This window comes from Rhipicephalus microplus, unplaced genomic scaffold, assembly GCF_043290135.1.
Source record: "Rhipicephalus microplus isolate Deutch F79 unplaced genomic scaffold, USDA_Rmic scaffold_190, whole genome shotgun sequence".
Classification (NCBI taxonomy): Eukaryota; Metazoa; Arthropoda; class Arachnida; order Ixodida; family Ixodidae; genus Rhipicephalus; species Rhipicephalus microplus.
In genome coordinates, this window is record NW_027464761.1 from 140001 (window position 1) to 155000 (window position 15000).

General features: G+C 62.1%; 2 non-coding genes and 1 pseudogene across 2 annotated transcripts; all 3 read right to left on the minus strand.

Moving 5' to 3' along the window:
- Positions 1-227, minus strand: part of LOC142791849 (large subunit ribosomal RNA) — an 8358-nt pseudogene extending 8131 nt beyond the window's left edge.
- Positions 228-1381: 1154 nt separating this feature from the next.
- Positions 1382-1534, minus strand: LOC142791815 (5.8S ribosomal RNA). Its single transcript, XR_012890435.1, has one exon. It is a non-coding gene; the product is annotated as a 5.8S ribosomal RNA (ribosomal RNA).
- Positions 1535-3253: 1719 nt separating this feature from the next.
- On the minus strand, positions 3254-5068 carry LOC142791831 (small subunit ribosomal RNA). Its single transcript, XR_012890450.1, has one exon. It is a non-coding gene; the product is annotated as a small subunit ribosomal RNA (ribosomal RNA).
- Between the last annotated feature and the right edge of the window lie 9932 nt (positions 5069-15000).

The following is a 15000-nucleotide window of genomic DNA, read 5'->3' on the forward strand; positions in this document are numbered from 1 at the left end:
ACCCACTCTGGGACAAGCCCCTGTCAGGGGGACTTGCACCGTCGCAAACACCCGAGAACGTCGCCTCCCATACACCACATTTCCCGACCGCCTGCAAGGACGGGGGATTCGGTGCTGGGCTCGGTCCCGTTTCGCTCGCAGCTACTCGGGGAATCCCTGTTGGTTTCTTTTCCTCCGCTTAGTGATATGCTTAAATTCAGCGGGTTGTCTCGCCTGATCTGAGGTCGACAGCGGATACATTCGCTTCCATCAACTTCCTGCACGACCGCGTGCGCTCGCCCTACCAAGTGCGCCCGCAACCCTGTACAGGGCCACTTCTTCACAAGGCTGGCAATCGGCTTCCCCGCTGCACGCGTGCGGCGCACAACCGGTGTGACGTGGAAGTGACGGGACACGTTCGTAAACCCATCGCGAACCGAGTACGACGCCCTACCAAGTGCGCCCGCAACCCTGTACAGGGTCACATCTTCACAAGGCTGGCAAGCGGCATTCCGCTGCGCGCGTGCGTCGTCCGAGCAGTTGCGTGATAAACGACCGTGTCGAAAGCCCAAACACCGCCGAGGCCAGTCGCCGCCGCCGCAAGGGCAGCCACGCAGCCTGGCGAGAGGCATCGTCTCGTGTAGCGTCGCCCCCGCCCCAACTGGAGTGGCCCAGTTTTTTGAACGGGACGGGAACTGCGAAGCACTTAGACCGACGGCGGACTACGACGAGAACGCCTTAAGCTTCGCCAACGTTTCGCCAACTCGTGCGGGAGACTTTTTCCGCTTCGCGGCAAGTCGTCGCGCCGTGCTCTCCGCATCAACCGCGTACGCAGCGAACCGCAAACGTCGGGCGCAGCCTCCTCACCTCCCTGCGCTTTGCGCGCGAACGTTCCCTGTTCGCGCGGCAAAGCCTGGAGGAGGCACGGCCCCGCAGCGTGTTCGAGCGCCCGGTCTACGGGACACCCTGCTTACTTCGAGGGCAACAAGCGCAACGCAAGGCTGCGATCTCGCGCACTTTGCGCACGGCTGGAGAAGCTTTGCTGGCCGGCTTTCGCTCCTCGTGTTTACCGTGCGTTAAAGTTGCGCGTCCGTGGCTCTCGCAGCTCTTGCGCGCCCGGTCGCAGAGAGGAGTACGCAACCTCGACCGCACTTTCCCTGCAGGCTTCCTTCCGACTCGAAGTCCTGCGGCGGTCTCAACGAGGTGCCACATCCTCAATGCAGTCGGTCGCCCCCGTTTCGGTTGGGCTCTGGCACGACGGTCGCCACCGTCTCGCCCTTGAGTGGCCGCTGTTGGCGCTCGCTGTGAGGTGTTCAGCGTGCTGTCCGTGTTGCCGACGCGGTCAAAACGAGTCGACGGCTCACGTTCCCTTGTGCGCCGAAGGCTCTCTTGATATGTGATCCGACCCTCAGACAGACGAAGCCAAGGGAAGACCCAAGGCCGCAATGTGCGTTCAAAGAATCAGTGCTCAGTGTGTCCTGCAATTCACACCAAGTCTCGCAGCTGGCTGCGTTCTTCATCGACCCGAGAACCGAGTGATCCACCGCTTAGAGTCGTGAAAAAGTGTTTGTTCAATTCCGTACAGTCAAAACCAAACGTTTCTGGCACTCGGCCAAACAGTGGCCAAGAAGGGCGCTTTTCAGCGCACGCTTGGACTCCAAAACTCTGCCGCGCCTTTTTCGGCTGCCGCAAATCGAGCAAACGGTGTGTTTCGGACGGCGTTTCGCTTTCGCTACTTGCGAGTGCTTTCGTGGTCCACCCCTCTATAAATACTCGGGAGGCGTCGAAGCCGGTTCTCCAAGCCGGACCCGTAGGTATCGTTGTGTGCTCGCTCTCATTGGCCCACCTAACCAGAAAATGCCTGCGGTACACCCATTTGGATAAGAGTGCACGCAGATGCGGGCCTCGACGGCTACACATTTCCTCGGGCGGCCGCCTCCCGGCCTCCGTGGAGCGCGGGATGCACGGTCCCATCGACAAGCCTCTCCCGTTTTTACCGTGGCGTCGCGGTTCACCACGGCAGGCGGGTCGGTCTCCTCCGCATAAAAAGGGGGACCCCCGCTTTTTGTTCCACGAAATCGCACAAGCTTTTTTCGCATCCACGGTTTGCCACCGCACACCAAAATTCCGATCCGGCTGCCTACTTTAGCCAACAGGTGGAGCCAGGCGCGCCGTACTTGCGCGGCACTTCCCACGTCCACCGAAGTCGGTGCCAAGGACCACTTTCGGCGCCGGAGCCGCGTACGAGCCTACTCGAGGCGGAAGAACGAAGCCAGCAAGGGCCTGGCCGCAAGTGCGTTCAATTGTCGGGACGTCCAAGTCCCTCGTTCTTCCGTGCTTCCTCTTTCGGCAAGTCGTTGCGGCACCTTCCCAAAGCGCGCAGACCCGCTAATCGCGACGAGCGCGACGTGGCCGTGCCGCCTTTCCCTCGGCAGCAAGCAAAACGCCTGGCAACGTCGACGCTCCCCTAACCGCGATCTCGCACCGTGTTTCGTGTGGCGAATTCAAAAGCCGGCCGGCGCTGCTGCAACCATTACGGTCGGTACGCATACGCCGCGGAGGGCGGGACGGTCATCGGAGCGTGCGGTTCCTCCATCGAGTACTGCGCACCTCGGCCGTCGCATCGCCGTGCCATGACCGGCCGCGCGTCAACGCGAACCGGTGCCAGCGAGATCCCTCGCCTGCAAGAACCGACCGGCAGCCTCCGTCACCCGAGGACGCGGAGGCGCTTGCCGCGGACGGCGGGACGGTATGCACTGGTGCACAGCGGACCCGTCACATCGCCAGTTCCTTGACCGACCGCCGACGCTTGTGCCGTTCCTCTCGTACTTGGCAGTCGCCGCGCGATTGTCGGGTCTCGTTCTTGCACGCTCGAACGGTCGGGAGGGCACTCGGCTGGCGTTTCGGGAACGCGCAGCCTCGCCTTCTACCGACGTAACCACGACTCGCCGTTCGCGCTCCGCCGCTCCTGTTTACAGTACTAGGCGGTCCCGCAGCGGTCGGGTCGCGCATTTCGAGCGCTTCGAGCCACGGTGCAGTGGCGGGTCGAAAGCCGACCTATGAGTGCGTTGCGCCGTTTGTACCCGCGTCCGCCACCTGGCCGACCGTCCAAGGTCGCGGTGTTGGCGTCCGCTGGGCGCAACAATTTGTCACGGGGTGCCGCTCCACATTCAGGCAGCCCCGTGGGGAAAAGCCGACTCCGCGTCCAAACGGGGTCAGCGGCAGAAAGTGTCGGGCGCAGACGCAGCTGAGGCGCTCACCCTTCACAATCCGTTAATGATCCTTCCGCAGGTTCACCTACGGAAACCTTGTTACGACTTTTACTTCCTCTAAATGATCAAGTTTGGTCATCTTTCCAACAGACCGGCGCAACCGAAAGGCCGCGCCGGACATCGGTCCGAAGACCTCACTAAATCATTCAATCGGTAGTAGCGACGGGCGGTGTGTACAAAGGGCAGGGACGTAATCAACGCGAGCTTATGACTCGCGCTTACTGGGAATTCCTCGTTCAAGGGGAACAATTGCAAGCCCCTATCCCAATCACGAAAGAAGTTCCACGGGTTACCCAGTCTTTTCAGACAGGGATAAAGACACGCTGCTTCCTTCAGTGTAGCGCGCGTGCGGCCCCGGACATCTAAGGGCATCACAGACCTGTTATTGCTCTGTTTCGTGCGGCTAGGAGCCGCTTGTCCCTCTAAGAAGGTTGTAAGGTGCTGGGAACCCCGCACCTATTTAATAGGCTAGAGTCTCGTTCGTTATCGGAATTAACCAGACAAATCGCTCCACCAACTAAGAACGGCCATGCACCACCATCCACCGAATCAAGAAAGAGCTCTCAATCTGTCAATCCTCCCAGTGTCCGGGCCGGGTAAGTTTTCCCGTGTTGAGTCAAATTAAGCCGCAGGCTCCACTCCTGGTGGTGCCCTTCCGTCAATTCCTTTAAGTTTCAGCTTTGCAACCATACTTCCCCCGGAACCCAAATACTTTGGTTTCCCGGAAGCTGCCCGCCGAGTCATTTGAGTAACTCAGGCGGATCGCTGGTTGGCATCGTTTATGGTCAGAACTAGGGCGGTATCTGATCGCCTTCGAACCTCTGACTTTCGTTCTTGATCAATGAAAACATTCTTGGCAAATGCTTTCGCAGTAGTTCGTCTTGCGACGGTCCAAGAATTTCACCTCTAGCGCCGCAATACGAATGCCCCCGTCCGTCCCTCTTAATCATTACCTCGTATTCCAAAAACCAACAGAACAGAAACGAGGTCTTGTTCTATTATTCCATGCAAGTTTATTCAGGCGACTCGCCTGCGTTGAGCACTCTAATTTTTTCAAAGTAAAAGCACCGGCCATCTCGAGGCACACAATGAAGTGCACCAAGAAAGAACCGGCATGATGTTCAGTCCGAGCCGTCGCATCGGGTAGATGCACTACTCGTCTGGAACTGAGATCCAACTACGAGCTTTTTAACCGCAGCAGCTTTAGTATACGCTATTGGAGCTGGAATTACCGCGGCTGCTGGCACCAGACTTGCCCTCCAATTGATCCTCGTTAAAGGATTTAGAGTGTACTCATTTCAATTACGGGGCCTCAAAAGAGTCCCGTATTGTTATTTTTCGTCACTACCTCCCCGTGCCGGGAGTGGGTAATTTGCGCGCCTGCTGCCTTCCTTGGATGTGGTAGCCGTTTCTCAGGCTCCCTCTCCGGAATCGAACCCTGATTCTCCGTTACCCGTAACAACCATGGTAAGCAAGTAACCTACCATCGAAAGTTGATAAGGCAGACACTTGAAAGAAACGTCGCCGGCTCGTGGCCATGCGATCAGCACAAAGTTATCCAGAGTCACCACACAATACGGGCCGAAACCCGATCGATCTTGGTCTAATAAAAGCACCCGTTACCCAAAGGGCTCCAGGCTCACTGCATGTATTAGCTCTAGAATTGCCACAGTTATCCAAGTAGGAAGAAACGATCTAAGGAACCATAACTGATTTAATGAGCCATTCGCGGTTTCGCCTTATTTCGGCATGTACTTAGACATGCATGGCTTAATCTTTGAGACAAGCATATGATTACTGGCAGGATCAACCAGGTAATCGTTCGACTGCGCGTCCGTCCTCGCCTTCGGCGGGCCGGACGCAGTCTGTGTGCGGCGGAGGCCACCTTCAGGCGCCCCAACACGCTTATTTTGCACTCCGAGATGACGGCGTTCGAGCTCGCTACGGCACAACCTTCCCGAAAGACGAGTGGGAGCCGTGCGGCAAGAAGCACGTTCATGCTCGCTCTTTTTCGTTGCATCGACTCGGTCGCGCCGTGCGGGTTGCCCAAGCCCGCTGCACTGTCGGTGGACCGGCCGGAACTAGCAACGGAGCCGAGACTGCAAAGCCGCCAGACGACGGGTCACGCCCGCGTCTTCGGCGCTTTCGCATCTGAATCGCCCGAGGACGACACGGAACACACCTCGATATCGTGGTAAAACGGCACCGTCCGACAACCAGCCCCTAACGCATCAAGCGGATGAGGCTGCAGACGACTGCCGTGGATTCCCCTGGAGCAGACCCGAGGACACGCTTGACGAGGCCGAAGCCCGCCGCATATCAGACACCCGGTCGCTTTCGCGTACGCCGCTCACGAGAACCCCCACATAATAGCAGCGATAAGTACCCAGACCTCCTTGGGCACTAATACGAGCGTACTCGAGAAAATTTCACCGCGGGTGTGCCCCGAAACGTGTGGCACGTTGAGCGTGCCACAAGTCTACGTCGCTCTCAAACCCGCCGAGGTCGTAGAATTTGCGACCCTACTCACGAAATTCCCACCGAGGATACGGCCGCAAACGTACCGCACCTTGGGTAGGCCACGAGTTTGTGCAACACTACGCTGACGGCACAGCACCGAGGTCGTGCGCGCACGCACGGGAAAATTCCGCCGCGGTTTCTGCCGAAAACGTGAGGCACCACGACTCTCCGCAAGTTCGCGTCGACTGCGAAAGACCGAAGTCGTGAACGACGTGTCCGCTACTCGCCGCCGACACGCTGGACACCAAACGTACAACGACTCGACGGCGTCGTAGAGGCCCACGACGCGGTTTTCCTTAACGACGTCTCGGCGTGGCACCGACAGGTTAGAACGGCCGACCAACGTTCCCTGTCCGCCGTTCGGCTCAGTCGAAGGGCTCGGCGACTTCGGCAACGCTGCGAAGCCGCACGGTGACGCACGCCATGTCCCCATTTTTTTTTTTTTTTTTCTTTCTGCGTCTGCCGGGGTGCCCCTATAATAGCAGCGATAAGCACCCAGACCGCCGTGGGTCGCTCGCCCCGGCTGACGTGGTTTTTCGTACTCCTGCGGCGGTCGCCGTCAAGCACGTCCAAATACGCTACTTTCGTGGGCGCATTCACGCTCTTTCGCTTCGCCGGAGTGCCAGCACTCACTCTGCCAAAAACGGCGAACATCCGAGCGGCGGTTCCCACTTTTGCGTCGGCGTCGCAAACCCCGCCCCGGCAGACGAGGTTTGCCGTACTCGTGCGACGGTGGCCGGCGGGCACGTCGAAAGACGCCGATATCGTGCGCGAATTGGCGCACCTTGGCTTCACCGGAGTGCCGCCACTGACTCCTCCAAAAACGGCGAAGATCCGAGCGGCGCTTCCCACTTTCGCATCGGCGTCCCGAACTCCGCCCCGGCTGACGCGGTTTACCGTACTCGTGCGACGGTCGCCGGCGAGCACGTGGAAAGACGCCGATATCGTGCCCGAATCGGCTCCGTTCGGCTTCGCCGGAGTGCCAGCACTGGCTCGGCGAAAGACGACGAACATCCGAGCGACGGTTCTCACTATTGCGTACGCGTCGCAAACCCCGCCCCGGCAGACGCACTTTGCCGTACTCGTGCGACGGTCGCCGGCGAGCACGTAGAAAGACGCCGATATCGTGCCGGAATCGGCCCCGTTTGGCTTCGCCGGAGTGCCAGCACTCACTCGGCCACAAACGGCGAACATCCGAGCGGCGGTTCCCACTTAGCCGTCGGCGTCCCGAACTCCGCCCCGGCAGACGCGGTTGCCGAGCTCGTGCGACTAGCGACCGCGAAGCCGTCTCGCGACGCCGCTTTCGTGCGCGGCTCCCACTGCGACCTGGGTCACCCGAGGTCGACGAGCAAGAAAGAATGTCGAAAAAAAATTTTTTTTTTTTTGCGTCTGCCGGGGTGCCCCTATAATAGCAGCGATAAGCACCCAGACCGCCATGGGTCGCTCGCCCCGGCTGACGTGGTTTTTCGTTTTCCTGCGGTGGTCGTCGTCAAGCACGTCCAAACACGCCACTTTCGTGGGCGCATTCGCGCTCTTTCGCTTCGCCGGAGTGCCAGCACTCACTCTGCCAAAAACGGCGAACATCCTAGTGGCGGTTCCCACTTTTGCGTCGGCGTCGCCAACCCCGCCCCGGCATACGCGGTTTGCCGTACTCGTGCGGCGGTGGCCGGCGGGCACGTCGAAAGACACCGATATCGTGCGCGAGTCGATGCTTCTTGGTCTCGCAGGAGGGCCGCCACTCACTCCTGCAAAAACGGCGAAGATCCGAGCGGCGCTTCCCACTTTTTCGTCGGCATCGCAAACCTCGCCCCGGCAGACGCGCTTTGCCGTACTCGTGCGACGGTCGCCGGCGAGCACGTCGAAATACGCCGATATCGTGCCCGAATCGGCCCCGTTTCGCTTCGCCGGAGTGCCAGCACTCACTCGGCCAAAAACGGCGAACATCCGAGCAGCGGTACCCACTTAGCCGTCGGCATCCCGAACTCCGCGCCGGCTGACGCGGTTGCCGAGCTCGTGCGACTAGCGACCGCGAACGCGTCTCGCGACGCCGCTTTCGTGCGCGGCTCCCATTGCGACCTGGGTTACCCGAGCTCGACCAGCAAAAAAGAAGGTCGAAAAAAAATTTTTTTTTTCTGCGTCTGCCGGGGTGCCCCTATAATAGCAGCGATAAGCACCCAGACCGCCGTGGGTCGCTCGCCCCGGCTGACGTGGTTTTTCGTACTCCTGCAGCGGTCGCCGTCAAGCACGTCCAAATACGCCACTTTCGTGGGCGCTTTCGCGCTCTTTCGCGTCGCCGGTGTGCCAGCACTCACTCTGCCAAAAACGGCGAACATCCTAGTGGCGGTTCCCACTTTTGCGTCGGCGTCGCCAACCCCGCCCCGGCATACGCGGTTTGCCGTACTCGTGCGGCGGTGGCCGGCGGGCACGTCGAAAGACACCGATATCGTGCGCGAGTCGATGCTTCTTGGTCTCGCAGGAGGGCCGCCACTCACTCCTGCAAAAACGGCGAAGATCCGAGCGGCGCTTCCCACTTTTTCGTCGGCATCGCAAACCTCGCCCCGGCAGACGCGCTTTGCCGTACTCGTGCGACGGTCGCCGGCGAGCACGTCGAAATACGCCGATATCGTGCCCGAATCGGCCCCGTTTCGCTTCGCCGGAGTGCCAGCACTCACTCGGCCAAAAACGGCGAACATCCGAGCAGCGGTACCCACTTAGCCGTCGGCATCCCGAACTCCGCGCCGGCTGACGCGGTTGCCGAGCTCGTGCGACTAGCGACCGCGAACGCGTCTCGCGACGCCGCTTTCGTGCGCGGCTCCCATTGCGACCTGGGTTACCCGAGCTCGACCAGCAAAAAAGAAGGTCGAAAAAAAATTTTTTTTTTCTGCGTCTGCCGGGGTGCCCCTATAATAGCAGCGATAAGCACCCAGACCGCCGTGGGTCGCTCGCCCCGGCTGACGTGGTTTTTCGTACTCCTGCAGCGGTCGCCGTCAAGCACGTCCAAATACGCCACTTTCGTGGGCGCTTTCGCGCTCTTTCGCGTCGCCGGTGTGCCAGCACTCACTCTGCCAAAAACGGCCAACATCCGAGCGGCGGTTCCCACTTTTGCGTCGGCGTCGTAAACCCCGCCCCGGCAGACGCGGTTTGCCCTACTCGTTCGACGGTCGCCGGCGAGCGCGTCGAAAGACGCCGATATCGTGCGCTAATTGGCGCTCCTTGGCTTCTCCGGAGTGCCGCCACTCACTCCTCCAAAAACGGCGAAGATCCGAGCGGCGTTCTCCACTTTCGCATCGGCGTCCCGAACTCCGCCCGGGCTGACGCGGTTTACCGTACTCGTGCGACGGTCGCCGCCGGGCACGTCGAAAGACGCCGATATCGTGCCGTAATCGGCCCCGTTTGGCTTCGCCCGAGTGCCAGCACTCACTCGGCCAAAAACGGCGAACATCCGAGCAGCGTTTCCCACTTTCGCATCGGCGTCCCGAAGCCCGCCCCGGCAGACGCGGTTTGCCCTACTCGAGCGACGGTCGCCGGCGATCACGTCGAAAGGCGCCGAATTCGTGCACGAATCGATGCTTCTTGGTCTCGCAGGAGGGCCGCCACTCACTCCTGCAAAAACGGCGAAGATCCGAGTTGCGCTTCCCACTTTTTCGTCGGCGTCCCGAACTACGCCCCGGCTGACGCGGTTTACCGTACTCGTGCGACGGTCGCCGGCGGGCACTTCAAAATACGCCGATTTCGTGGGCGCATTCACGCTGTTTCGCTTCCCCGGAGTGCCAACACTCACTCTGCCGAAAGCGGCGATCATCCGAGCGGCGGTTCCCACTTTTGCGTCGGCTTCGCAAACGGCGCCCCGGCAGACGCGCTCGTGCGACGTACTCGTGCGACGGTCGCCGGCGAGCACGTCGAAAGACGCCGATATCGTGCTCGAATCGACCCCGTTTCGCTTCGCCGGAGTGCTGCCAGTCACGGCGCAGAAAACGGCGAACAAGTGTTTTTTTTTTTTTTTTCCTAGAATTTGTGTTATAGAAGGCACATTTGATATCGGACGATAATTTTCAACTTTATCACGCGCACCGATTTTCGTGTAGAGGTTTGCAAGTTTATGGGAATTTCTCCACTTGGAATAATGCGATTTAGTAGTACTACGAGAACTTCATGGATGTACTCAAGGGTACGGGGCAAGTCAGTTACGTCAACACCTGCAGATTTTTTACACTTCAAACTGAAAATTGTTGGTTGTGAGTCCTCGTGTGATATTAAAGGCCGATTCGCTAACACATAGAACAAAGAAAGAAAGGAAGAAAAAACGCCCGCGCTCGCTCAAGAAACCTGGGTTCGCAACAAGTGGCAACAACAAGCAACCGAGCGAGTGCGCCAAAACCCGTGGCGGCCGAACAAACGCGAAGTCCCAACCGCGTCAGCCGGGGCGGCACGGGACAGGAAAAATCACTTCAGCCGGGGCGGCGGGGCACCGAATAAACCTCGTCACCTCGTCGCAGGATAAAAGAGGAAACAAAAAGTCTAAACAGCGTCTGCTGGAGCGAATGCGTAATAAAACAACAACAACAACAAAAAAAAACACCCGCGCTCAAGAAGTCTGCAATCCTCACAAAAGGCGACTGTGACCGAGCAGCGTCAGCCGGGGCCGTGCGGAAACGGAAAAACCGCGACTACCGGGGCGTCGAGGCACCGAAAAATCCACTTCAGCCGCGGCGAAAAAAAAAAACAAAAAGAAAGACGGAGGGGGGGGGGGGGGGGGGAACCACGTCTGCCGGGGCGAAGGAAAAAAAAAAACGCGTCTGCCGGGGCGAGCCCGGGTGCGGCACCACCGGGAAAACTGTGGCAAACAGACATGGCGATCGAGTGAGTGGGCCGCCAGCCAGGCTCAGCCAAAAAGTGCAAAGTCCGAACTGCGTCAGCCGGGGCGGCAAAAACCGCGTCAGCCGGGGCGGCGCAAAAAACCGCGTCTGCCGGGGCGGCACGAAACCGCGTCAGCCGGGGCGGGGCGAAAACTGCGTCAGCCGGGGCGAAAAGAAAAAAAAAAACGCGTCTGCCGGGGCAAGCCCGGGTGCGGCACCACCGGGAAAACTGTGGCAAACAGACATGGCGATCGAGTGAGTGGGCCGCCAGCCAGGCACAGCCGAAAAGTGCAAAGTCCGAACCGTGTCAGCCGGGGCGACGCAAAAACCGCGTCAGCCGGGGCGGCGCGAAAACCGCGTCAGCCGGGGCGGCACGAAACCGCGTCAGCCGGGGCGGCGCGAAAACTGCGTCAGCCGGGGCGGCGCGAAAACCTCGTCAGCCGGGGCGAGCGAAAAGGGGGGGGGGGGGGGGGAACCACGTCTGCCGGGGCGAAAGAAAAAAAAAACGCGTCTGCCGGGGCGAGCCCGGGTGCGGCACCACCGGGAAGACTGTGGCAAACAGACATGGCGATCGAGTGAGTGGGCCGCCAGCCAGGCTCAGCCCAAAAAGTGCCAAGTCCGAACTGCGTCAGCCGGGGCGGCAAAAACCGCGTCAGCCGGGGCGGCGCGAAAACCGCGTCTGCCGGGGCGGCGCGAAAACTGCGTCAGCCGGGGCGAGCCCGGGTGCGGCACCACCGGGAAAACTGTGGCTAACAGACATGGCGATCGAGTGAGTGGGCCACCAGCCAGGCTCAGCCAAAAAGTGCCAAGTCCGAACTGCGTCAGCCGGGGCGGCAAAAACCGCGTCAGCCGGGGCGGCGCAAAAAAACCGCGTCTGCCGGGGCGGCACGAAACCGCGTCAGCCGGGGCGGCGCGAAAACTGCGTCAGCCGGGGCGAAAGAAAAAAAAAAACGCGTCTGCCGGGGCGAGCCCGGGTGCGGCACCACCGGGAAAACTGTGGCAAACAGACATGGCGATCGAGTGAGTGGGCCGCCAGCCAGGCACAGCCGAAAAGTGCTAAGTCCGAACTGCGTCTGCCGGGGCGGCACGAAACCGCGTCAGCCGGGGCGGCGCGAAAACCGCGTCTGCCGGGGCGGCACGAAACCGCGTCAGCCGGGGCGGCGCGAAAACTGCGTCAGCCGGGGCGAGCCCGGGTGCGGCACCACCGGGAAAACTGTGGCAAACAGACATGGCGATCGAGTGAGTGGGCCGCCAGCCAGGCACAGCCGAAAAGTGCTAAGTCCGAACTGCGTCTGCCGGGGCGGCACGAAACCGCGTCAGCCGGGGCGGCGCGAAAACCGCGTCTGCCGGGGCGGCACGAAACCGCGTCAGCCGGGGCGGCGCGAAAACTGCGTCAGCCGGGGCGAGCCCGGGTGCGGCACCACCGGGAAAACTGTGGCAAACAGACATGGCGATCGAGTGAGTGGGCCGCCAGCCAGGCACAGCCGAAAAGTGCTAAGTCCGAACTGCGTCAGCCGGGGCGGCAAAAACCGCGTCAGCCGGGGCGGCGCAAAAAACCGCGTCTGCCGGGGCGGCACGAAACCGCGTCAGCCGGGGCGGCGCGAAAACTGCGTCAGCCGGGGCGAAAGAAAAAAAAAAAAACGCGTCTGCCGGGGCGAGCCCGGGTGCGGCACCACCGGGAAAACTGTGGCAAACAGACATGGCGATCGAGTGAGTGGGCCGCCAGCCAGGCACAGCCGAAAAGTGCTAAGTCCGAACTGCGTCTGCCGGGGCGGCACGAAACCGCGTCAGCCGGGGCGGCGCGAAAACCGCGTCTGCCGGGGCGGCACGAAACCGCGTCAGCCGGGGCGGCGCGAAAACTGCGTCAGCCGGGGCGAGCCCGGGTGCGGCACCACCGGGAAAACTGTGGCAAACAGACATGGCGATCGAGTGAGTGGGCCGCCAGCCAGGCACAGCCGAAAAGTGCTAAGTCCGAACTGCGTCTGCCGGGGCGGCACGAAACCGCGTCAGCCGGGGCGGCGCGAAAACCGCGTCTGCCGGGGCGGCGCGAAAACTGCGTCAGCCGGGGCGAGCCCGGGTGCGGCACCACCGGGAAAACTGTGGCAAACAGACATGGCGATCGAGTGAGTGGGCCGCCAGCCAGGCACAGCCGAAAAGTGCAAAGTCCGAACCGTGTCAGCCGGGGCGACGCAAAAACCGCGTCAGCCGGGGCGGCGCGAAAACCGCGTCAGCCGGGGCGGCACGAAACCGCGTCAGCCGGGGCGGCGCGAAAACTGCGTCAGCCGGGGCGGCGCGAAAACCTCGTCAGCCGGGGCGAGCGAAAAGGGGGGGGGGGGGGGAACCACGTCTGCCGGGGCGAAAGAAAAAAAAAACGCGTCTGCCGGGGCGAGCCCGGGTGCGGCACCACCGGGAAGACTGTGGCAAACAGACATGGCGATCGAGTGAGTGGGCCGCCAGCCAGGCTCAGCCCAAAAAGTGCCAAGTCCGAACTGCGTCAGCCGGGGCGGCAAAAACCGCGTCAGCCGGGGCGGCGCGAAAACCGCGTCTGCCGGGGCGGCGCGAAAACTGCGTCAGCCGGGGCGAGCCCGGGTGCGGCACCACCGGGAAAACTGTGGCTAACAGACATGGCGATCGAGTGAGTGGGCCACCAGCCAGGCTCAGCCAAAAAGTGCCAAGTCCGAACTGCGTCAGCCGGGGCGGCAAAAACCGCGTCAGCCGGGGCGGCGCAAAAAAACCGCGTCTGCCGGGGCGGCACGAAACCGCGTCAGCCGGGGCGGCGCGAAAACTGCGTCAGCCGGGGCGAAAGAAAAAAAAAAACGCGTCTGCCGGGGCGAGCCCGGGTGCGGCACCACCGGGAAAACTGTGGCAAACAGACATGGCGATCGAGTGAGTGGGCCGCCAGCCAGGCACAGCCGAAAAGTGCTAAGTCCGAACTGCGTCTGCCGGGGCGGCACGAAACCGCGTCAGCCGGGGCGGCGCGAAAACCGCGTCTGCCGGGGCGGCACGAAACCGCGTCAGCCGGGGCGGCGCGAAAACTGCGTCAGCCGGGGCGAGCCCGGGTGCGGCACCACCGGGAAAACTGTGGCAAACAGACATGGCGATCGAGTGAGTGGGCCGCCAGCCAGGCACAGCCGAAAAGTGCTAAGTCCGAACTGCGTCTGCCGGGGCGGCACGAAACCGCGTCAGCCGGGGCGGCGCGAAAACCGCGTCTGCCGGGGCGGCACGAAACCGCGTCAGCCGGGGCGGCGCGAAAACTGCGTCAGCCGGGGCGAGCCCGGGTGCGGCACCACCGGGAAAACTGTGGCAAACAGACATGGCGATCGAGTGAGTGGGCCGCCAGCCAGGCACAGCCGAAAAGTGCTAAGTCCGAACTGCGTCAGCCGGGGCGGCAAAAACCGCGTCAGCCGGGGCGGCGCAAAAAACCGCGTCTGCCGGGGCGGCACGAAACCGCGTCAGCCGGGGCGGCGCGAAAACTGCGTCAGCCGGGGCGAAAGAAAAAAAAAACGCGTCTGCCGGGGCGAGCCCGGGTGCGGCACCACCGGGAAAACTGTGGCAAACAGACATGGCGATCGAGTGAGTGGGCCGCCAGCCAGGCACAGCCGAAAAGTGCTAAGTCCGAACTGCGTCTGCCGGGGCGGCACGAAACCGCGTCAGCCGGGGCGGCGCGAAAACCGCGTCTGCCGGGGCGGCACGAAACCGCGTCAGCCGGGGCGGCGCGAAAACTGCGTCAGCCGGGGCGAGCCCGGGTGCGGCACCACCGGGAAAACTGTGGCAAACAGACATGGCGATTGAGTGAGTGGGCCGCCAGCCAGGCACAGCCGAAAAGTGCTAAGTCCGAACTGCGTCTGCCGGGGCGGCACGAAACCGCGTCAGCCGGGGCGGCGCGAAAACCGCGTCTGCCGGGGCGGCACGAAACCGCGTCAGCCGGGGCGGCGCGAAAACTGCGTCAGCCGGGGCGAGCCCGGGTGCGGCACCACCGGGAAAACTGTGGCAAACAGACATGGCGATCGAGTGAGTGGGCCGCCAGCCAGGCACAGCCGAAAAGTGCTAAGTCCGAACTGCGTCTGCCGGGGCGGCACGAAACCGCGTCAGCCGGGGCGGCGCGAAAACCGCGTCTGCCGGGGCGGCACGAAACCGCGTCAGCCGGGGCGGCGCGAAAACTGCGTCAGCCGGGGCGAGCCCGGGTGCGGCACCACCGGGAAAACTGTGGCAAACAGACATGGCGATCGAGTGAGTGGGCCGCCAGCCAGGCACAGCCGAAAAGTGCAAAGTCCGAACCGTGTCAGCCGGGGCGACGCAAAAACCGCGTCAGCCGGGGCGGCGCGAAAACCGCGTCTGCCGGGGTGGCACGAAACCGCGTCAGCCGGGGCGGC